The 21,765-nt window shown below is 30.1% G+C and overlaps 2 long non-coding RNA genes across 2 annotated transcripts; one reads left to right on the top strand and one right to left on the bottom strand.

The window, feature by feature from the left end:
* The first annotated feature begins 8,724 nt into the window (after window positions 1-8,724).
* LOC107889389 (uncharacterized) lies at window positions 8,725-10,744 on the top strand. The gene is made up of 2 exons (XR_001681733.2): window positions 8,725-8,876; window positions 10,300-10,744. It is a non-coding gene; the product is annotated as an uncharacterized lncRNA (long non-coding RNA).
* Window positions 10,745-15,954: 5,210 nt separating this feature from the next.
* Window positions 15,955-17,076, bottom strand: LOC107889388 (uncharacterized). The gene is made up of 3 exons (XR_001681731.2): window positions 16,753-17,076; window positions 16,522-16,566; window positions 15,955-16,246 (listed from the first exon to the last, which is right to left on the bottom strand). It is a non-coding gene; the product is annotated as an uncharacterized lncRNA (long non-coding RNA).
* Between the last annotated feature and the right edge of the window lie 4,689 nt (window positions 17,077-21,765).

Here is a 21,765-nt window from a genome sequence, read left to right as displayed (position 1 = left end):
TGGGAGAGAACCAGAGGTGTCTCTGTTTTTTAAAAAACGATGTAGGTTTTAGTTTTTTTTTTCTTTCCTGTTATTTTTATAAGACCCGAAAACCCGTCCTTAATGGGTCTAAGATCCGCGCGTTCAGGCTCGGAGGGACTATTTGCACATCCGGTCCCTCCGCTCATGCAATATGGCGCGATCTGGTCCCATTCAATTTTTTAAATTTGGCCACTTGCTTTTTATGCGTTTCGATTTAGTCCAGTGCGGAGCACATGCGCATAAGGTTGGGGAAATTGCTCAATCGATCCCCCTTCTTCTGCGCGCATCGCAAATCGATCTTGTGGCCTTATCTTATTTTGATTTCTCCCCTGGTATTTTGTTTGTTTTTAGTTTAATCCTATCATTTTATTTATTATTGAGTTTATTATTATTATTATTATTATCATTATTATTATTATTTCTTCCTATTTATTTTTATTTATTTTATTTAAACCTTTGGTACGTATATATATGCATATATTTGCATGACATACATGCATTATTCTTATATATATTATACTTATATATTTTCATACATTTTATAACTTATGTACATACCTATAGATCTATATACATGTTTTCATTCTTTAAATATATACATATTTATATATATCTTTATAGTTTAAATATACTTTTTATATTTTTAAATCCACATATATACACCTTTTCAATATATTTTTAACATGTATATAAATTAATGTATTTATTTGTACACATATGTATATTTCATATTTTAAAACTTTAATTTGTACATATATATTTTTCTCTTTTACTTTACAATATGTATACACTTACTTTTTACATGTATCTCTTTATTTTCGTATTCCATTAGTTTTATACATCTACATATATGTACATGTTTTTTATATATACGTATATTAATTTATTTTATTAAAATATACTTTATATATTTTATTAATTCATGTATACACATATTTTAGCTCATGTCTATATATATCTTTTTACTTAATTGTATTGCTATTTATTTATTTCATTTTTGTCATTATTTTGAATGGATGATTTAAATTTATTCGTTTTTATATTGTGTTATTTGTATGTTGTAAATTTGATCGTTCAAATTAATTGCTATTGTTTGCATCGTTTTTATATTTTCATGTTCATTATGATCTTGCTATGCATAAATAATGTAATTTGCTTTCACTATGATTTTGTGCTTTATTTTTACTCGATATAACAAAATTTATTTTTTCAAAAAATAACATTTCGTGTTCGGAATCGAGAAATCGTGCCCTAACTTACTGGGTTTCGTTTTTCTCGATAAATCTAAATGCACGAATCTTTTTCAAGCTCAAATTTTAAATGATCCCGGGATCTTAAAAAGAGTCGCGTCCTAACTTACTGGTCGTGATCTCATTTTAAATCCGAGATGGCTAAAATATCTTTTAAATAAGCATTTTTTATTCGCGTATCGGGAGTTTGAGACATTGTATTCTAACTCACTGGATATGATTCTCTTCCTTGATTAACGTGAAATATACTTCTTTTTCCAAAACTTTAATGCTAGGATCGTATTTTTTTTAATTCTTTTAAGTTCTCAATTTTCGACATCAAGACATTAGATAATCAACTAGGTACCAATTTCTGGGCGTTACGAGGGTGCTAACCCTTCCTCGTACGTAACCGACTCCCGAACCCGTTTCCTAAATTTCGTAGACCAAAACCGTTGTTTTAATAAGATCAAATTATTTATTAAAAACAACCTCTTTCCAAGGTGACCCAATCACACCCCAAAAAGGATTGGTGGCGACTCCCGTTTTTTTCGTTTTCATCAAAACCCAAGTCGACCCCGTTTTCATCAAAAATGGTGTCAACAACCTTAATTTTAGGGAGAATATAATATGTTATAATGAACAAAATACCGTTGATGTGTATTCTTTTGAGCAAATTGAACTTATTCTTTTTTTAGCAATTTTACCCTCAACTTTTTTACTCTGAATCAAATTACTTGTTTTTTAATTGAAAAAAAAAAGAAAAACGATAAATGATGTGTGATGATGATATGGGAAGTTTTAATTGACGTGATTGAAACGATATCGTTTTAGAAATAACTTTTTTTACAAATTAACATCTGACATGAAATTAAAAAATAACAAAAAGTAACATAAATGGCAAAAACCTTCAACCCAATAAAATTCAATATTAGATATTAATTGGTAAAACTTTTAATCTCGAAAATAAGATTATTGAATTCATGTAAGTTAAAAATTTCCATATAATTATGCCACGTCATTCTCCGTTAAAATTACTCAAAAAAATAAGTACCAAATTGCCGAAAAGAGTAAACTTTAAGAGTAATTTTGGTCATTATTCCATAGTTTTAAGAGGGATGTGTATCCTTCTAGAGCATAATAAAGAATAATAAATAAGTAATTTTTATTAAAAAAAAAAAGAGACTTGGCCGTATTGTCACTTGTACTGTATTAAATATTAATTATATTGATTTTATAGCGTTTAGAAATGACATTTTAATTGTAATTTTAGTTTTTTTTAATCCTATGGTTTTATTTTAATTAACTTAAAATTAGGTATGAGCGAAAGTCATAAATCAATGCATAATTTTTATTATATAAATTATTTTAATCAATTATATTTTTAGTTTTTTTTAATTCTAACATCCCTTATCGAATTATGACTTAATAATAAATTCTTAAATTTAAACATAAAACATGTTAAATATTTATTTTTATTTTTTAGTTTTAACAAAACCAATCTCGTTTCTCTTATTAAAAAAGAGGCTTTACAATAACCGAACCGTACGTTTCACTCGCTGAGATGGAGCGTGAGAAATTGTTGAAACCTCGCAGGATTGAGACGGGTAGGAAGAAAGTGAGGAGAAGAAGGTCGTTGGCTTTTCCTTACCTTTCTTTTTATGTGTTACATTGGGTCCCACTTTTTGAAAAAACAAATTTTCAATTCCATCACCATCGTCCATTCATCATCATGTGCTCAAAATTTGCATATCTATTCACGATTATTACTAAAGAGGATAAATTCCACCGCTATGAACTTAGGGTAAGTTTGGATGGGAGAGTAGGTGTAGTGTGGTACGTTACGTTTAGCTTATTTTTTATCTCACGTTATAGTATTATTATAGTATCTAGTTTCACCATCACAGTTATTTTTACACTAACCGTAGGTAAACGCACCGCCCATCCAAACTCACCCTTAATTTTCACAAATTTGCATTTCAAGTCAAAAATAAAATAAATTTATTTAATTTAAGAATTATGGTAAAAATTATTTTCATTTTATATATCGTCGTTAAAAATTATGGTAAACTATAAAAATGGTTATTTTTTATAGTACAAAAATAGTCATTTAATTATGCCTTTATGTCAATTTTGACCACCCAACCTTTTTTTTAATTTAGTTATTCAACTTTTCAAAATCAAATATATTACTCGATCTTTTACTAGTTGCTATTAAATAAGTGATAAAAAATTGACGAGTCTTTTTTATTGACCTAATAACAAATTTAGCTCTTCAATATTTACATATTCTATCAATTTAATCCTAAATCTACAAAGTTAACAAATTTAGCCCTCGATATTTATAAAATTTGTCATTTTAGTTCTAATTCTAACTAGTTCAATAAATTTAACCCACGATATTTATATTTTTTCAATTTAGTTATAGTTCTAAAAGTTAAAAAAAAAGGGAAAATATATTTTCTTAAATCATTTTTGGATTAAAAATTTTAAAAATGGTTTAAAAATCTAAAAAGAATAAATAATTTATAAATAAAAGACCAAATAATATGTATTAAAAAATACCAAAAAAAGAGAAAATATATATCAAGTGATTCAAAAGGAAATGAACATGAAATAGATTGATAAGTATTAGAGAGATGAAGTTGGACATCCCCATGGGATGCGGAAATAACAAAGTTATCTTCCTTGGTTTAGTTCAACTCAATTTTTTTTACTAGATTTTGTGGGACTTTGGTTATTTTATCAACGTACTTGCACTGTCCAAGTTTGAAAGTTATTGATGACATGTGCAAAACGGAAAAGAAAAATATTTCAAGATTTTTTATTTCATGAAAGATTTCACATTATATTGCATTATCTATTCGAAGATTAGGTCTCTATATGTTTTTAAAATAAGAAAAAAATCAAAATAATTATTTTGTAATAGTTTAAAAGATAAAAAAAAAAGTTAACTTTTTTAGTTTGCATGGTCCAATCATAGATCCCGAAAATTTCTACAATAAAATTAGATAGGTCACTAGTATAGTTCCTTAGCCACGATTTTGCTATTTACTTTTATTGAAAACTAAAAAAAATGACCAAAACAAATGAGAAATTGTATTCTCCTGATGGGTAGAAAGAGTAAAGTACTTAATACAACTTTGCATACTTTTATTGAAAATTGAAAAAAAAAAGACTGAAATAAAGGAGAATTTGTATTTTCCTGATGGGTAGAAAGAGTAAAGTACTACTTTGCATGCTATGCTTATCTTGAAAGTAATTGCTCTTTTATTAACAAAGCTTAAAACTATCCATTGCCTCTCCCTAACCTTTAAATAGGAGGATAATGTGCTTCAACACATTCGAGCCCATATTCTCCTACATTAGAAACAATGTTAATGCCAATCAAACTAATACTCAATCTACATTTGATTAAGAATCTTAAAATTTACTTTGTAGATCATATTGTCATTTTCCTATAAGTCATCATGTTAAGTCGCATTATTTAACATATTGTCAAAATGTTATCATGTTGGCAAAAGAAAAGATCAACATTAAAAACATATTTATAAAATATTTATTTAACAATTAAATCATGGAGAGAGTGGGTAACTCACTTAAAAAGTTTATGTAATAACATTAAAATTTACAAAAATAATTAAAATAAAATTTTAGTTGAAGTGGTTAATGTAAAGTTTTGTAAATGCTAGTGACACCTGTTTAAATCTTATTATTGAATTTTTATTGGTTTTATTCAAAAACATAAAATAAAAAAAACAATTAAGAGTATCATTGTAATAATATAACTTATTTAAAGCATGTAATATTATTTTGGCAATTTCAGTAATATGAAATTCATTCGTAACACCAACTCAACTACACACTTAAATAATAATATAAATAGTCATTTTTAAAGTCTTGTACTACTCCTTAATTTTGATAAATCATTTAACTTTTTAAAATAAATATATAATCAAATAATCTTTTGAATGTTGACGAAATTTTTAATTTTTTATACAATATTTATTTCTACTCATAACTCTTCGAACCTATAAAATGAAGGAAAAGCGCGTTTAAGAGTATTCGAACTCACGTTTATTATTATAAAAATAATGGAATCAACTAAATTAACACACCATCAATTTTTTTTTTAAATGTGATACATATTCTTAATATTTTATATGAAAAATGCATTAATAGTCATCTAATTATGATTTTTTTTTTCACCCAATTACAAAAAATTACAAAATAGTCATCAAACTATTAGTAAATTTTTTTGGTCACCTAATTATGAAAAGTTACAAAATAATCACTCAACTATATTGAATTTTTTGGTGTTTTCATTATTACATTAATCAATTGGTGACCAGAAAAGATAAAATTAAATAATTGAATGATTATTTTGTAATTTTTTATAATTGAATAATCAAAAAAATACTAATAGCTGAACGATTATTTTATAATTTATGGTGAGAAAAGAAAATCATAAATGAGTGGTTTCTACCCTAATTTACTCTTTACTATTTCAAGTCTTCTAGTTGTTAGACAGGTGAACAAACAATTGGGGGTTATTGAAAAAGAGAATAAAAAGGGAAAACAAACAGTTGGAACTTTATTAAATAAAAAAACAAAGAAACAAACAGTTGTATGGTGAATAATTGAGGCGGCTTTCGCATGTTCCCAATTCAATTCAACATTTGGTAAAGCTTCTCATGATTACGGCCTTTTCTTTTTTTCCCCTTTGCTTTTATTACCCCACTCCATTATTTTATGGGTAATTTATGGGAATTGACTTCTATTGTTTAAATTTATTTATTTTCAGAATTAGGGTTAAAGTTTGCTTCAGGACATCAGTGAGGTATTTGGAAAAGTAAATCAGTCTAGTGAGAAATTAATTTCACCGCACTAGACAGCTAAATTTTTGCTGGAGGTTTCAGCAACAATTGGAACTCTTGGGTGCTGTTGGTATTTTTAAGAGACAAAAATACCATTACTTTTATTTATTATTTTACCATTTTATCCTTGAAAGTTAAATTAATTTCTTTCTCAAATTTGATCCAAGTATAATGTTACTATTTGTGAAAATAATATTTATTATTGTTATAAAAAATATTTAACTATAAAAATAAAAATAATTATCATTTTATCTAATAAATAATTTAAATTAATTATAAAAACATTAAAATACTGGAAGATACATTTTAATATTTTATTAAATGAATTTATAAATTCACATATTTTAATAATTTTAAAAAAGTAAAATAATTTAAAAAACTTTTATTATATATCAATTCTAATCTGATGTCCTTAATAGTTCTTTTTTATTCTCACCTTACCGCTACAGCTGCGTTTGAATCCAAACACACACTTAATCCATTCCAACCATTCGTTTGATTTGATTACATGATTTATTAAAATAAAAAATATTAAAAAATTAATTCAATCAATTAATACAGGTTCTCAAATTAATACTTTTCCCGATTTAATCGATTAATCTAATCTAATTCAAACAATCTTGATTTTGCTTAAAAAGGATGATTCCGGTTAACAAAGCGTGTGGAGAAAAAGTGAAGCAATAACACTTGTGATGGTGAGAGAGGAAAGGGTGATTAATGCTAAGTTCAATTAGACATAGACAAATTCGTGATAATTCAATTCCATTTGATTCTCTTTTTTTTATATACTAATTATGGGTTTGGGTTTTTTTTTTTGATAAAATTGATTCTTTATAGCTTTTAGGTCTTATTTAGTAAAGGTTCAAAGTTTTTCATAAATATTTAAAAAAATATAAAATATTATTTTTTACATCATAAACTATTATTCTCTCAACCCTAATTATGGCATGTAAATTGAGTTGAGATACTATTTAATATTTTTAATTCCTTATTTAAATGTAGATGGTTTATTCATTAATTTTCAAGATCAAATTCGTAAACGATAATTAAATTAATACATGATAATATAAGATTTATGCTTATGTATATGAAGTAGATTTAATATTTTATATATTATCAGTAGAGTTTATAAAGTTTATTAGCAAAAAGTAAATTTTGTGATAATTTTTTTAATGTTAAAAATTAAAAATTATAAAATGAATAAAAAATTTCCAGTAATAATATAAAAGAAAATAGGTGTTGCAGGTAATGGCATGACAACCATATTTAATGGACCCAACGATTTATTATGAGTACTTTTGTTTCATTTATCATAAATGGAAATATTAGTTAACATATTGGATTACCTATACCTTTTTAATAGTTGGGCCCTTGAAAATACATTAAAAAAGTGAGAAAGTAGATAAAAATATAAACTCAAAAAATTAAGCCTCTTTTCTAAATGGATCGAGTATTGGGTAAGATTTTTTTGGCTATGTCAAGCTCGAATTGCATACCTGGTTCCCTAGTATTTTGCTATCTAGAACTTTTGTTTTATTGTTTATTTTGCAACTATTTTAGTATAAAGACTTTTTAATGTATTTTTAATTTATTGAGAAACATTTGTTTTAATGTTATTAGTGTATTTGATATATTATATTTTTAAATTTTTTTCGTATTAAAAAAATTATTATGAACTGAATTTGGATAAAAATTTAAGTCCATTTTATGAACCGGGCCAAATCCAAGCTTATTAATCAAACCTAAAATTCTAGTAAAATTCGGTCTGACGTTTCAACCCCTCTAAAACTACCTATCTATCCCTAATTAATCTATTATTTAATTTTTTGCATCCAACCTTTCTAATTGTCAAACAACCAAATATTCTACCATGTCTTTTCAAATGAACTTTAACTTCTTGTAGTTAATATTTAATTGAAGTTTTAACAAATTTATATATATTTTTCTATGTTGACTAATGTGAATCAACATATATATATATAGTTGTTTTTGGTGATTAGTTAAAAAAATATAATTAAAACTGTGTCAAGAACTAAATATTTCATGATTTATCTTCGTGAATGTATTGAAAAATAAATATTAATATGTTGTATAATAATATAGTAAAGATATGATATAATTAGAATTAATTATGTTTTTAGCTTTGTTCATGCAATAGAATAAATATGATTTAAAAGTTGTTTTGCCTTTGTTATGATTCTATCTAACTCAATCTTTAATTAATGTGTTTTTTAAGAAGTTAAAATTATAACAAAAAATAACTATTAAAGATATGATTGGATTGATAATTAAATTATATCATATTTTAAAATCCCGTGTGTTAACTTGATGGTCAATATGTTCATCGCCTCAAGTGTGATTTGAGTTCAAGTCGCGCTAGTTGTATTGATATTAGAGCATTGCTTCCCTTTTATAATTCACCAATATATATATCATATATTGGATTAAAATAAATTTAAATATAACTTTTTGAAGAGAGTTCAGTAGTAATATTAAAAATAGATCAGATATACATATCTGGATATAAAGTAGATAAATTTTATTTAATTATTATTGAGAAATCTAATCTTTTATATGAAGGAACCATGTTGCTTCTTGGGCTTCATTTTCTATATACTATTTGAATCATAAAAGGCTAGTCCAATTTCAACTCCATTGAAAAAGTGTAGCTGCCTTCAATAAACCTCTAGAAAACCCAGCAGCGACCACCAGTTGCCGGATCCGAATCTTCCTTTGCTTAAAATTCAGCGTAAGTTTTCTTTTCATTACTTGTATATTCGTTTCTTTGTTTACGTATTGTTCCTCTTCTTTTTTCTATCTATTCCTTGATTCCTAGAAGAAGAAGGTTTTAGTATACGTAGGAAACCAACAAAAAGGGAAAAAGAAAAGTGTTTTCGAGGCAAAAGCTTGCATTGTAAGAACAAAGATTCAATTTTTATCCTTTCAAAGTATTAATTTGATTGATTATTGTTTTTATCTGTCTGGGTTTTTCTTGTTCTGTTGAATTATGGCTGCTTTTTTTTTTTTTGGAATTTGGACTAAACTGATAGGGAGAAAATTTTATTTCATGTTCATGGTATTTGTTTTCTTTTGGATGGTGGAAAGCTAAAAGGTAAAGAAATAAATGGTGAAATATAGATTTGTTCTTGACTTAGTTTTTAGAATAAATGGATATGAGATTATGTGACTGCAGCTGAAGATCTTTGGCCTTTGTTTTGGAGTTTGGATCCTGGAAAAAGTTATTTAGCTTTAGGTGAAGATGAAATTATATACCATCACTCGATAGCAATGTTGAAATGCTTAGATACAAAGAGGAAAACTTGCTTCCAAATAACTCAAGGAATAAATTACACAAATTTGATTTGCTTTGGAACTCTTACTTTGCTGGACTTTTATGTTATTAGTATTAGTGTTCAGTCGAATTGTATGATCGATTCTTATACGACCTAGTGGTCATCAGATACACTGCTTCAGAGAATTGGTTTAGTTTCAGGTTCTTATATTTTGCTTTCACTATATAATGAATCGATACTTATGTTTTAAGTCTTTGTGAAGTTTATTTGACATGTAAGAGAGAATGTTAGAGAAGCATAAAATGGAATTTCTGTTTTGAACATTTCAAGCTTTCTTTTTTGGGTGATAATACCCCGGTACCAATATTGTTCACTTGACCAGCTGTTTTCAGTATTTTTATACACAAACCTGTGGTTTCTACGCAATGCATACATTACTTAAACTCTTCATTTTTGTTAAGGTATATATGTCCGACACTCATGTTTTATACATATCTGGATGTAGGTATCCACCAACATGTGAAAAAAACTTAGAAAAATTGAGCAGGCTCTTGTTGGATATATACCCATATACTACACTCATTCCTGAGTCCCAAGTAATATAGCCCGGTGCAGTTATAGTCTTGCTAGATAGGCTATTGTCATGTTGGTTGTGCTTTTGCTTTCACAATATCGATTAATTGGACAGCGTACAATGTAAATTTGCAGATGTATTGGTACTTGAATGGCCAAAAAGGAAAAATAATTGACATTAGCTGCTGTTTGTTGTTGTAATATGATTCCTCATTCCTGTTATCACGGCCAATGTTGATTTTCTTCGACTTTGTGATGAAATTTCTTCATTTTCCTTGCGCATAAAACTTTGATTCTGTTTCACAGTACCTGGGAATCACTTACTACTGGAGAAAATGGGTGGATTGCCTACACAAAATACATCTACCTTAGCTTTGCCTGGCTTGCAGCAAAATCAGGAATCAGCAAAACCAACAACTGGTGCAGAATCAAAGCCAAAGAAGAAAATTTGCTGCGCTTGCCCCGAGACAAAGAAGCTCAGAGATGAATGCATTGTACAGCACGGTGAAGAAGCTTGTGCAAAATGGATAGAAGCTCATCGTATATGCCTTCGCGCAGAGGGCTTCAATGTTTGAGATTTGATACACAAAGTTTATAGAGTGAAAACATTTAGTTACAAAACCATTTACACATATATTATTTGAAAAATCTAGGAAATAAAGGGCAGATACATTTTCTTGCCCTATTGGTGTTGGATGTTGCGGAAGCGACGATAATATTAATAACAATATTATCAGAAATATTTAGATAATTATTATGCCAACAATTATACTAAGAAAATTCCCAGTTAAATTGGAGGGGTCACAATGGTCCCGCTTAAAACCCAACAACTAGACAGAACTCACTTAGATATTTATAGCAATAATAACTAAATAAATATAACCAACATAAAGCTATTAAATAAAAGCAAACAAATAAGAAATAAAATACCAGAGTTTTAACGAGGTTCGGCCAATTTAGCTTACGTCCTCGGACACTACCAAATTAATATTTCCTCTAGAAATATTACAAAAGAGAAGATTTTGGGATGATACAACCAAAGGGGGAGGGGTTCTATATATAACAAACCAAACCCCCTCCCTTTCTATCTTTTCCTAATGTGGGATATTGCCAATATTCAACAAATCTCCACCTTGGCGATATTCCACATCTTCGAACATCTTCTCATAACACAAACTTCAATAGTGTCTTCAAATTTGCGCCAACGACGCCATATCAAATGTGTCGGACATTGATCAAGTCTAAACAATGTTCAAACTTGGCCCTTGTAACCACCTTAGTCAGCATATCTGCAGGATTCTCCGTAGTGTGAATCTTTTGGAGAAGTATCTCCTCTTCTTCGAGAATTTCCCGCACAAAGTGATAGCGAACGTCTATGTGCTTCGTTCGTGCATGAAAAACTTGATTCTTTGCTAAATGAATAGCACTCTGACTGTCAGAATACACCTTAAGTTGTTTCTGACCAACTTCCAAGTCTTTAAGCAATCCATGAAGCCAAATTGCTTCCTTCACAGCCTCTGTAATTGCCATATACTCTGCCTCTGTTGTAGACAAAGCCACCGTGGACTGTAAGGTAGATTTCCAACTAACTGGCGCTTTCGCTAAAGTAAACAAATAGCCAGTTGTAGACCGTCGCTTATCCAAATCACCTGCATAATTAGAATCACAATATCCAACTATGCATTGACCAAATGATTCATCCTGCTCGAATGCCAATCCGACATCTATGGTATTTTGGAGATACCGCAGAATCCATTTCACAGCTTGCCAATGACCCCTGCCCGGATCATGCATGTACCTGCTAACAACACTAACAGCCTGTGAAATATCTGGTCTCGTACATACCATTGCATACATCAAGCTTCCAACTGCATTTGCATATGGGACTTTTGCCATGTACTCTTGTTCTTCCTTAGTCGTTGGAGATAACTGGTTACTTAGTTTAAAATGAGGAGCAAGTGGGGTACTTACAGGTTTTGTACCTTCAGACATACCGAAACGTTGTAGTACCTTCTCCAAATACTGTTTTTGTGACAGCCAAAGTTTGCCCCTCTTTCTATCCCGAGTTATTTCCATGCCGAGAATCTTCTTAGCTTCCCCTAAATCCTTCATCTCAAACTCTTTACTCAACTGAGCCTTCAGTCTATCAATCTCCATTTGGCTCTTTGCTGCAATCAGCATATCATCAACATACAAGAGTAAGTAGATGTAGGAATTATCTTGAAGCTTGCGCAAATACACACAATGATCGTATTTGCTTCTTTTGTACTTCTGGTCCTTCATGAACCTGTCAAATCGTTTGTACCATTGTCTCGGAGATTGTTTCAATCCGTACAACGATTTGCTAAGTTTACACACCCAATTTTCTTTACCAGCAACCCTGTATCCATCTGGCTGAGTCATATAGATTTCCTCCTTCAAATCACCGTGTAGAAACGCGGTCTTCACATCAAGTTGAGCTAGCTCCAAATTCAACTGCGCTACCAAGGCCAACAAAATTCTAATGGAGGAATGTTTAACAACTGGAGAAAATACCTCATTATAGTCAATTCCCTCCTTCTGAGCGTAGCCTTTAGCCACTAACCTTGCCTTGTAACGAACATCTTCTTTGTCGGGAAATCCTTCTTTCTTTGCAAATACCCATTTGCAACCAATCGCCTTCTTCCCTTTTGGTAGTTGTGCCAACTTCCACGTCTTGTTTTTCTCTAGAGATTGCATTTCCTCTTCCATTGCACCTAACCATCTATTATTCTCTAAACTCTGAATGGCTTCGGTGTAAGTGGATGGAATATTATCAACAACTGGAAGTGCATAAGCTACCATGTCAGTGAAACGAGCTGGTTTCTGAATTTCTCGTCTCTGCCTTCTGACTGCAATTGGCTCTGATTGCTGTTGAGGTTCTTGGGTAGAAACCTCTTCCTCATCTGACTCTGCATCTGCCAATGAAGAATCACTAGTGGTACCTTCTGCTGGAATTACCACACTCTGCTCAAACTCCACCTGCTGCGGAGTACACTCCACCTGCTGCGAAGTACTACTCACTCCTTCTGGATTTACCTTATTCAACATGGCAGATTCATGAAAGGTAACATCCCTACTGATTATCGTCTTCTTTGCCTCTAGACACCACAAACGATATCCCTTAACACCAGCATTGAAGCCCATGAATAGAGCCTTCTTTGCTCTTGGATCTAACTTTGATTCTTTCACATGATAATATGCAATAGAACCAAAAATGCGCAAGGTGTCATAATCAGTAGCAGGTTTTCCATACCATTTCTCCAAAGGAGTCTTGCCATTTATAGCAGATGATGGCAAATGATTGATGAGATGTTGAGCGTACGTCACAGCCTCAGCCCAAAACTTTCTATCTAATCCAGCATTAGATAACATACATCGAACTTTCTCCACAAGCGTTCGATTCATACGCTCTGCCACCCCATTCTGTTGCGGTGTTCCACCTACGGTGAAGTGCCTTACTATGCCACAATCTTGGCATATCTTCAGGAAAGGATCGCTTTTATATTCTCCACCGTTGTCTGATCGGAGAACCTTAATCTTCCTTCCTGTCTGATTTTCAACTTTAGTTTTCCACTTAAGGAAAACTTCAAGCACCTCATCTTTGTTCTTCATAGGGAACACCCAAACTCGTCTGGAAAAATCATCAATAAAGGTGACAAAATAACGTCTTCCTCCAAGTGATGGAGTCTTGGACGGTCCCCATACATCAGAATGCACATAATCCAGAATACCTTTAGTATTGTGAATCCCAGTGCCAAATTTCACCCTTCGTTGTTTTCCCAGAACACAATGCTCGCAAAATTCAAGTTTGCAAGTCTTTGTACCTTTCAATAATCCTTGCTTGGCTAGAGTTTGCAAGGATTTTTCACCAGCATGGCCCAAACGCATATGCCACAGCTGTGTTGCCTCAGCGTCCTTCTTGGTACTCGTAATTGCTGCTGCTGTTGTCCCGACCACTGTACTACCTTGGTAGTAATACAGATTGTTCTTTCTTATGCCTTTCAACATCACCAATGCTCCTGAAGTTGCTTTAAGAACTCCATCTCGTATTGTCACAACTAGGCCTTTAGATTCTAACGACCCCAAAGAGATGAGATTCTTCTTCAACTTTGGGACATATCGTACATCCCGCAAAATTCTAGTAGATCCATCATGACTCCTCAGTTTAATTGAACCTATCCCGGCTATTTTACATGTGTTATCATTACCCATGTAAACAACCCCTTCATCTAGTTTTTGAAATTCAAAGAACCATTCCCGAATGGGACACATATGATAGGAACAACCAGAATCCATGATCCACTCATCTGCATATAATGTTGAAGATGTCATACTAAGAGAAAAGTCTGACTCTGCTTCACTATTGCATTCTGCAACATTTGCATCTTGCGGAGTCTTCCCTTTTTTCTTCAATTTTGGACAATCTTTCTTCCAATGTCCTTTTTCTTTGCAAAAAAAACATTCATCTTTGGCAACAGCTCGACCTTTGGACTTTCTTCTCTTCCCCTTAGACTGACTTTGCTGACGACCTCTTGTTACCAATGCTTCCACTGCTGCTTCACCTGAACCTTTCAACTTATCCTTTCGGCGTAGTTCATAGCTATACAATGCAGCAGTTACTTCATTGAAAGTTACTTCCGATTTTCCATGAAGTAGAGTAGTTTCAAGGTACTCAAACTCCTCAGGAAGCGATCCCAACAACATTAACGCCAAGTCTTCGTCTTCAAAAGTCACATCCAAATTCAACAAATCAGCCACCAGCTGATTAAAATTGGTAATGTGCTCGTTCATCGTGGTACCAGGAACATAACTGAAACGAAACAGTCTTTTCTTCATATGTAACTTATTTTGACTGTTCTTCTTCAGAAATTTCTCCTCCAATGCTTTCCACAATTTACTTGCAGAAGTCTCTTTACTGAATGTATACTTCTGCTCTCTGGAAAGACATGATCGAATTGTACCACATGCCAATCGGTTGATGGTCTTCCATTCTTTATCATCAACCCCTTCTGGTTTTTCTTCCTCAATGGCAATATCTAGACCCTGTTGAAAGAGGGCATCTAGAAGCTCACTTTGCCACATGCCGAAATGACCTGTTCCATCAAAAATTTCCACTACAAATCTCGTATTTGCAGTTCCAATCCTCGGCAAAATGTACGAAGTGGAAGTTGTTGATATGGATGGTTTTTCTTCTGTCATTTTTGCCATAGCTTCTATTTAATAGCCACCAAATGCGGAATACCCACAAGCTTTCGGAAATGTTTCTGATGTGTAAGATCAGACTAAGCTGCAAACACAGAGCATACTACAAAACCTTGGCTCTGATACCAATTGTTGCGGAAGCGACGATAATATTAATAACAATATTATCAGAAATATTTAGATAATTATTATGCCAACAATTATACTAAGAAAATTCCCAGTTAAATTGGAGGGGTCACAATGGTCCCGCTTAAAACCCAACAACTAGACAGAACTCACTTAGATATTTATAGCAATAATAACTAAATAAATATAACCAACATAAAGCTATTAAATAAAAGCAAACAAATAAGAAATAAAATACCAGAGTTTTAACGAGGTTCGGCCAATTTAGCTTACGTCCTCGGACACTACCAAATTAATATTTCCTCTAGAAATATTACAAAAGAGAAGATTTTGGGATGATACAACCAAAGGGGGAGGGGTTCTATATATAACAAACCAAACCCCCTCCCTTTCTATCTTTTCCTAATGTGGGATATTGCCAATATTCAACATTGGATTCATCCCAACTATCAAATTTTCATGTATTTTCCTTTGGTATGAGGCTGTTTAGCCTTATCTAATCTCTTGGAACAGCCACAATACTTTCATTTGTAACTGGTTTTAGTTCAGACATTAATGGTGATAAAAAAGCTTCATGTATATGTTGTTTCATCGAAGAGAGAGAGAGAGATATATAGTAAGGATACTTCATTAACCAGATAAGGCCATAAGCATAGCCATTACATCATAGTAAAGGAGAGAAAGGTTAACTGACAGATATAAGTCACCACACAAACTACAACAGACACAAATTATTCAACCTTAAATTCATTATTTAGATCCCTATATATGCCATGATCTGAAGCATGACCATTGTATGTTGGCTTAGTGGCCACAGGTGCAGTCTGTGCAGCTGCAGCCAGTACCGCAATTGCACTTGCCATCGTTCTCAGCTGGAGCATCCATCTCAACATTGTTGATGTAGCTGCAATTAGAACAACAGAACAGATTATATAATTAACATATCATTTCCCATATTTAAGTTTCTTGATTCTCCGATTATAGTTAGGATCTATATAGCCTCTGTTTTTCCAAAAGCATATATCATCCTCTAAATATTTGAGAAACTTGTATCTTGACACATATAAACCAACATCCAACCGTCAACCCGAGCTCGAGTAACATAGTTATGGATGGTTCATATATAAAATTTGCAGATTTTAGAGATTCAGAGTGCTTGAAAAGCAAAAAAATATATACCTCTTCTCAGTCTCAACGATCATGGTGTTGCTGTTTCCCTTCTTCCTGTAGGCATAGAAAAAGCACCAAAAAAAGGCCTTAGTTTTAATACCTCACAAGCACAACTTTGACATACAATAAACATGAAAAAAACAATATAACAAACACAACAAGACATTGTTTCAGCTCGTTTAAGACATAGTTTCGAGCAACAACACAAGGGTAAGGGTAAGAGCATCATGGATTACTTACGTGCATTGGCTGCGGTCAGCGCAGTCACAGTTGCCGCACGTGCCAGACATGGTGAATGTGGGAAGTTTTTTGAAAGTGAAAACTTGGGGTTTTTGAGTTGGTAAGTTGTGTTAAGGTAGCTTATAAGATTGCAATGGAATGGGTTTAAGAGCATGGTGATGTATTTATAGATGGTGAAATGGGGGCAGTGCAGAGGGAGGAATAGGATAGTGGATATGTAAGTAAGGCCCACATAGGCACGAGAAAAGCACACGCCTCTCGAGGAAAAGGCATAAGGTTCATAATGGAGGGCTTGGCTTCCTATCCTCCTCTCATGTCCATCTCATTTCTCTTTCTTTCTTTTATATGTATTTATTTCCTTTAATTCAGTTTAGGTTAAATTAAAAATTGTTAGGTGAAGGTCAATGAATTCTTGGCTAAGGTCCCAAATTTTGAAATCTCGAGTTTGTATCCCATCATTTATGATTGAGATGTGTGGATTTTTTTTCATAGTTTTTGTGTATATGTTTTATGTGGATTTTATTTGATTATTTTAAAATTAGTTCAGTTTTTGTTTGATTTTTCGTATTATATCGGTTAAAAACTACATTATAATTAGGTGAAGCTGAAAATATTTTTAGAGACTAAAGAATATTTACACTATTATTTAAAGCTTTGATTGAGTTGATGTTATCCAATTCAGTTATGAAATTATCAAAAACTCATTATTATTTTTATCTTTATATATACAATCAAGAAAAACACATGCACATGATGAGATTTGAACCCAAAACATTTGAATTTGTAACATAAAGTTTTTTTATTTCCATTGCATGTATATATAAATGTTTAAAGTAAAAAAAAAAAACAAATTTTTTATAAAATAACTATAAAATATATTTTATTTTATTTGTTTGGTGAGTTAGAAGAGAAGAATTGAACAAAGCCCTAACAGCAATGCGATTAGCGCGACCATTATAAGAATATTTAAAAAAATCAAGTGTTATGAGTTATAACGACTTTGGCTAACAATTCTTTTTCCTCTCAATCTTGATTTAATTCGATGATAAATAATCTGTGTAAGAAATATTAAATTTAATATTAATATTGCAAATAATACATAATTTTTTCATAATAAAATATGAATTTTAAATTTTAAAATTTAAATATAGTAAGTAAAGTTGAATATGTGAACTTTTCATAGGAATTAAAGTTTTATAGTTAATTAAAAGATCTATAATATTAGTAAAATAACTAAAATAGGCATATAATTATTTTATGTTATAAAAAGCCTTAACATTACATGCATTATAAAATTGCAAAACTTGTATTAGATATTGTAATGATTTATTTATTTATTCTTATTATAAACATATAATGATAAAAAATAATACCATAATTAATGTAAATAAATTTATTTAATTGATTAAAAAGGTAATAAATATATTATCTAATAAAATCAATGATATTTAAACTAAAAAGCTACTAAATTTCTTATACCATTTAACAAACAAATCAAACTAAAAACTTTTGGAGGTCAAACATAATTTACCATTTTTAGATGATTGTTTAAAGGACTAAAATATAATTTTACAAAAAAATTATCAGTTGCCATCGTTGTTATCACAACATACAAGAGAGGACGTAGGTTCTAAGTACGTTTAAGTAGGTATCATCTTCCAATTTAAAGGTTTGAGAAAAATTATGAATTTAAATATAATATACATTTAAACCGCGTTAAAATTTACGTTATCCTACATATTATAACAATAACATCAAAATCTTGACTCTCTTAGTGGTCCTTTATTAGAGAAGTTGAAGATATATGTCAAGATTCTTATGTATTTCTTTTCAAGATTGATAGGAAATTCTTGATGCTATTGTCAAAAAGTTGTAAGAAAGAAAATGGTAATCTATGAAAAAAGAAAGAAAAGAAGGCTTTCAATTTTAGTTTGTCACATTATTTAAAATTTCCTTTATTTTGAGCATATATTTGTAGAAGCATAATGTAAGTGGCAGTTAAATCATTCATGATTACATGCTTTGATAAAAAAAATATTTGTGGGTTGAGAATCTTATATCTCATCACCTCTATTTTATTTTGTTTTTTTAGAGCAAATCTATTTAAATTTCTTTTTTCTTTTTAGTGGAATAAAGTTGACAGAACATTAATTTACAGATTTTTCAGAATTTCCCCTACGTTGGATAACACTTTGGTTTGCAAGGTTCAAAAATAAGAATAAATTCATTTTTATATTATATATATATATATGTCCGGTTGGTTCATCAAGTGAATAATTTATAACAATAAAAATAGAGAAAGAATTATATGAAATTGTGATTCCACGTTATTTTTATCCCTTTTCAATAAGAGAATGATAAATAAGATTTTTCTTTCTGATTTTTAGCTTTTTATTCATGAAAAACAAAATTCAAATCCAACTAAAAATGCTAAAAATCAAGAGGCAAAATCTGATTTGTCATTCTCTTATTGGAAAATGATTATGATAGTGTGGAATCACAATTTCATACAATCCTTTCTCAAAAAGAAATAGCATAATCTTTAACATTATTATTTTGATGAATTTTTATTAATTTATTAAAATTTTGGAAATGAGTATTCAAGTCCCTACAACTTTTTTTTTTGGCTTCTTTAAATTACAAAAAGAAAAACTGAAAAGTAAAATGATACTAATTTAATACATAAAAGATATATTTTTCCCTTGTTCTTGATGAAATAATTTTTTAAATAAATAAATAAATAAAGATAAATTAAAAAAAATTCCCTATCAAGATCATGCATTTTTCTCCCACTTTCCATATGCCTCTAAGAGCGTGGTCATTGGTATCTCTATTCCCCAACGGAAATTATTTGGCATAAAGGACCTTAAATATTCACCATCCAAATGTAAGGCATCTCCCTTTGAAACACTGAAAGAGAATGTGTATATATATATATATATATATCTTGATAAGATTTGTTGATGCTTGAGTCCCATTAATTTTTCAGAATTATCATCTAAAATTTGTTTTAATTTAACACATTAAATCAATTGTATCGGTTGTAATAAAATTACACTCATATGCATATTTTGATCTAAATCCGAATTTAAAAAAAAATGTAATTTATGTTTTTGTGACACAGACCCATATCCTACAAAATAGATTGAATCCTGATACTAAATAATTTATAATGATGATGTATCCGGGTCGATCCGAATTTAATTTAAATAATATAAATATTTTTAAAAAAATTAAAATTTAATTATAAAAATATATTTTTAATATTTAAGTTTGGAAGGTGTCTAAATCATTCATATTTATGAGAAAAATGAAATAAAAAATAAAAAGGAAATAAAAAAGAGAGAGAGAGAATAAAACCAATGATGAAAGAAATAGGCAGGAGTGTAAATTACTCCAATTTCTCTTATAAGTTTATCTTCTGAAGTGGATTGCCAATAATTACAAACCAAAGACCTTGTTGATAGTGGGTTATGGCAATTGCCTCTTCAATTTGCCAATGTTACATTTGGATAATTTTTTCTTTTCAGATATGGGGTTGCCTTCCTCACTAATAACTTTCCTTTCTCTTTCTCACATTACATGTCCATATCAAATTTTATTTGGATTGTGTGAAAAAAATCAATTTTTTGATAGTATGATGATTCGTTTGTATTTTGTACTGATTTAAATTTAATATGATTATATTATATTTACATTTATAAACTCTCAAAAAAAAATGCATGCTTGAAGCTCTCTTTAAATCTCATAATTAGACTACTTATTTATGAAGTTACAAAACTTTAACTCTAAATAAGATATAAAGCGAGATGATTATATGATTTATTTGTTGATTTTCACCATATTAATTATCAACAAAATTAACCTTCAATTATCACCAAATTGTGTGCATTCAAGTTCCTTTGTATAACTCAAAGTTTTTACTTTGGTCGATAATTATCAAATAGATATAAAATGAATGATATATTGTGTCAAAACTGACACCTTTCAAATCAGTATCAGGTACAATTGTAAGTTCAATCAAAATTTACTTTTAAATTAAAATAAGTTTATATAATTATTCTCAAAATATTAATTAAATAATCAAAAATTAATTAAAATAATAAAAAAATTCTCAACTTAATTCTAATTCCATCAAAGTAATGAAAACTTTACCATATTAGATTCTATGACTAAATAAATTTAATTGTCTTATTTACTTCGAACAAATGCATCTACTGCGAACAGTAATTCATGCAATCTATTTTTCATACATCGTTTTCATCCATTCATCAAAGTGGTTCTTATCATGCAATCCATACAAATTATATTGAGCTAACGCAGAGACCAATCAGACATATATAATTAGGGCTTAAATAATTTGTAAGTAAGCTTCGATTCTTCGTTTATTAATCACAAATTATTTAATTATGGAGTCAATTCGCTAAAAGTACCATGACTGATCTCCCATTATAAACCATTGAAAGTAAGTTAGATTTATACTTTTTTCCAATGACTTTGTCATTTGTACTCTTACTCTTATAGGATATCTTTAATCCCTTTGGATTAAAATCCGTTGACCCAATTTGATCTTATTTTGTCTCATAGTAACCACTGCATCTTTCATGATGAAAAAAAAATAATTGTTAGCAAATAGTAATGATAATTATTCATTCTAGACGAATGACCTACGACCAAGTTTCTTTTTCATAATTCATGTAATGCCAATGAAAGAATACCATTTACTCTTTAATCGAGTTATGAATTCCACAATTGTAGATTAAGTCATGTCATACATAAGTCATGCACCTAATGTACTAACTTTTGGCTTCGATATCAATGGAGCATTAACTTTCAATACATCGAAGCACATGAGTTAGGTACTAGGGGCGAGTATTCAATCGAGTTGAGTCAAATCAAGTAAAAAAAATTTCGAGTTTGTTGAGTTGATGAATCCTATTTTAGCAACTGAACTCAATTTAAATTTTTCGAATCGAATCGAATCTAGTCAAAAAATTTCGAGTCAAGTCGAGT

This window comes from Gossypium hirsutum, chromosome D11 (assembly GCF_007990345.1).
Source record: "Gossypium hirsutum isolate 1008001.06 chromosome D11, Gossypium_hirsutum_v2.1, whole genome shotgun sequence".
Classification (NCBI taxonomy): Eukaryota; Viridiplantae; Streptophyta; class Magnoliopsida; order Malvales; family Malvaceae; genus Gossypium; species Gossypium hirsutum.
The sequence above is the reverse complement of the archived record's forward strand: the minus strand, read 5'-3'. Positions and strand labels throughout refer to the sequence as shown.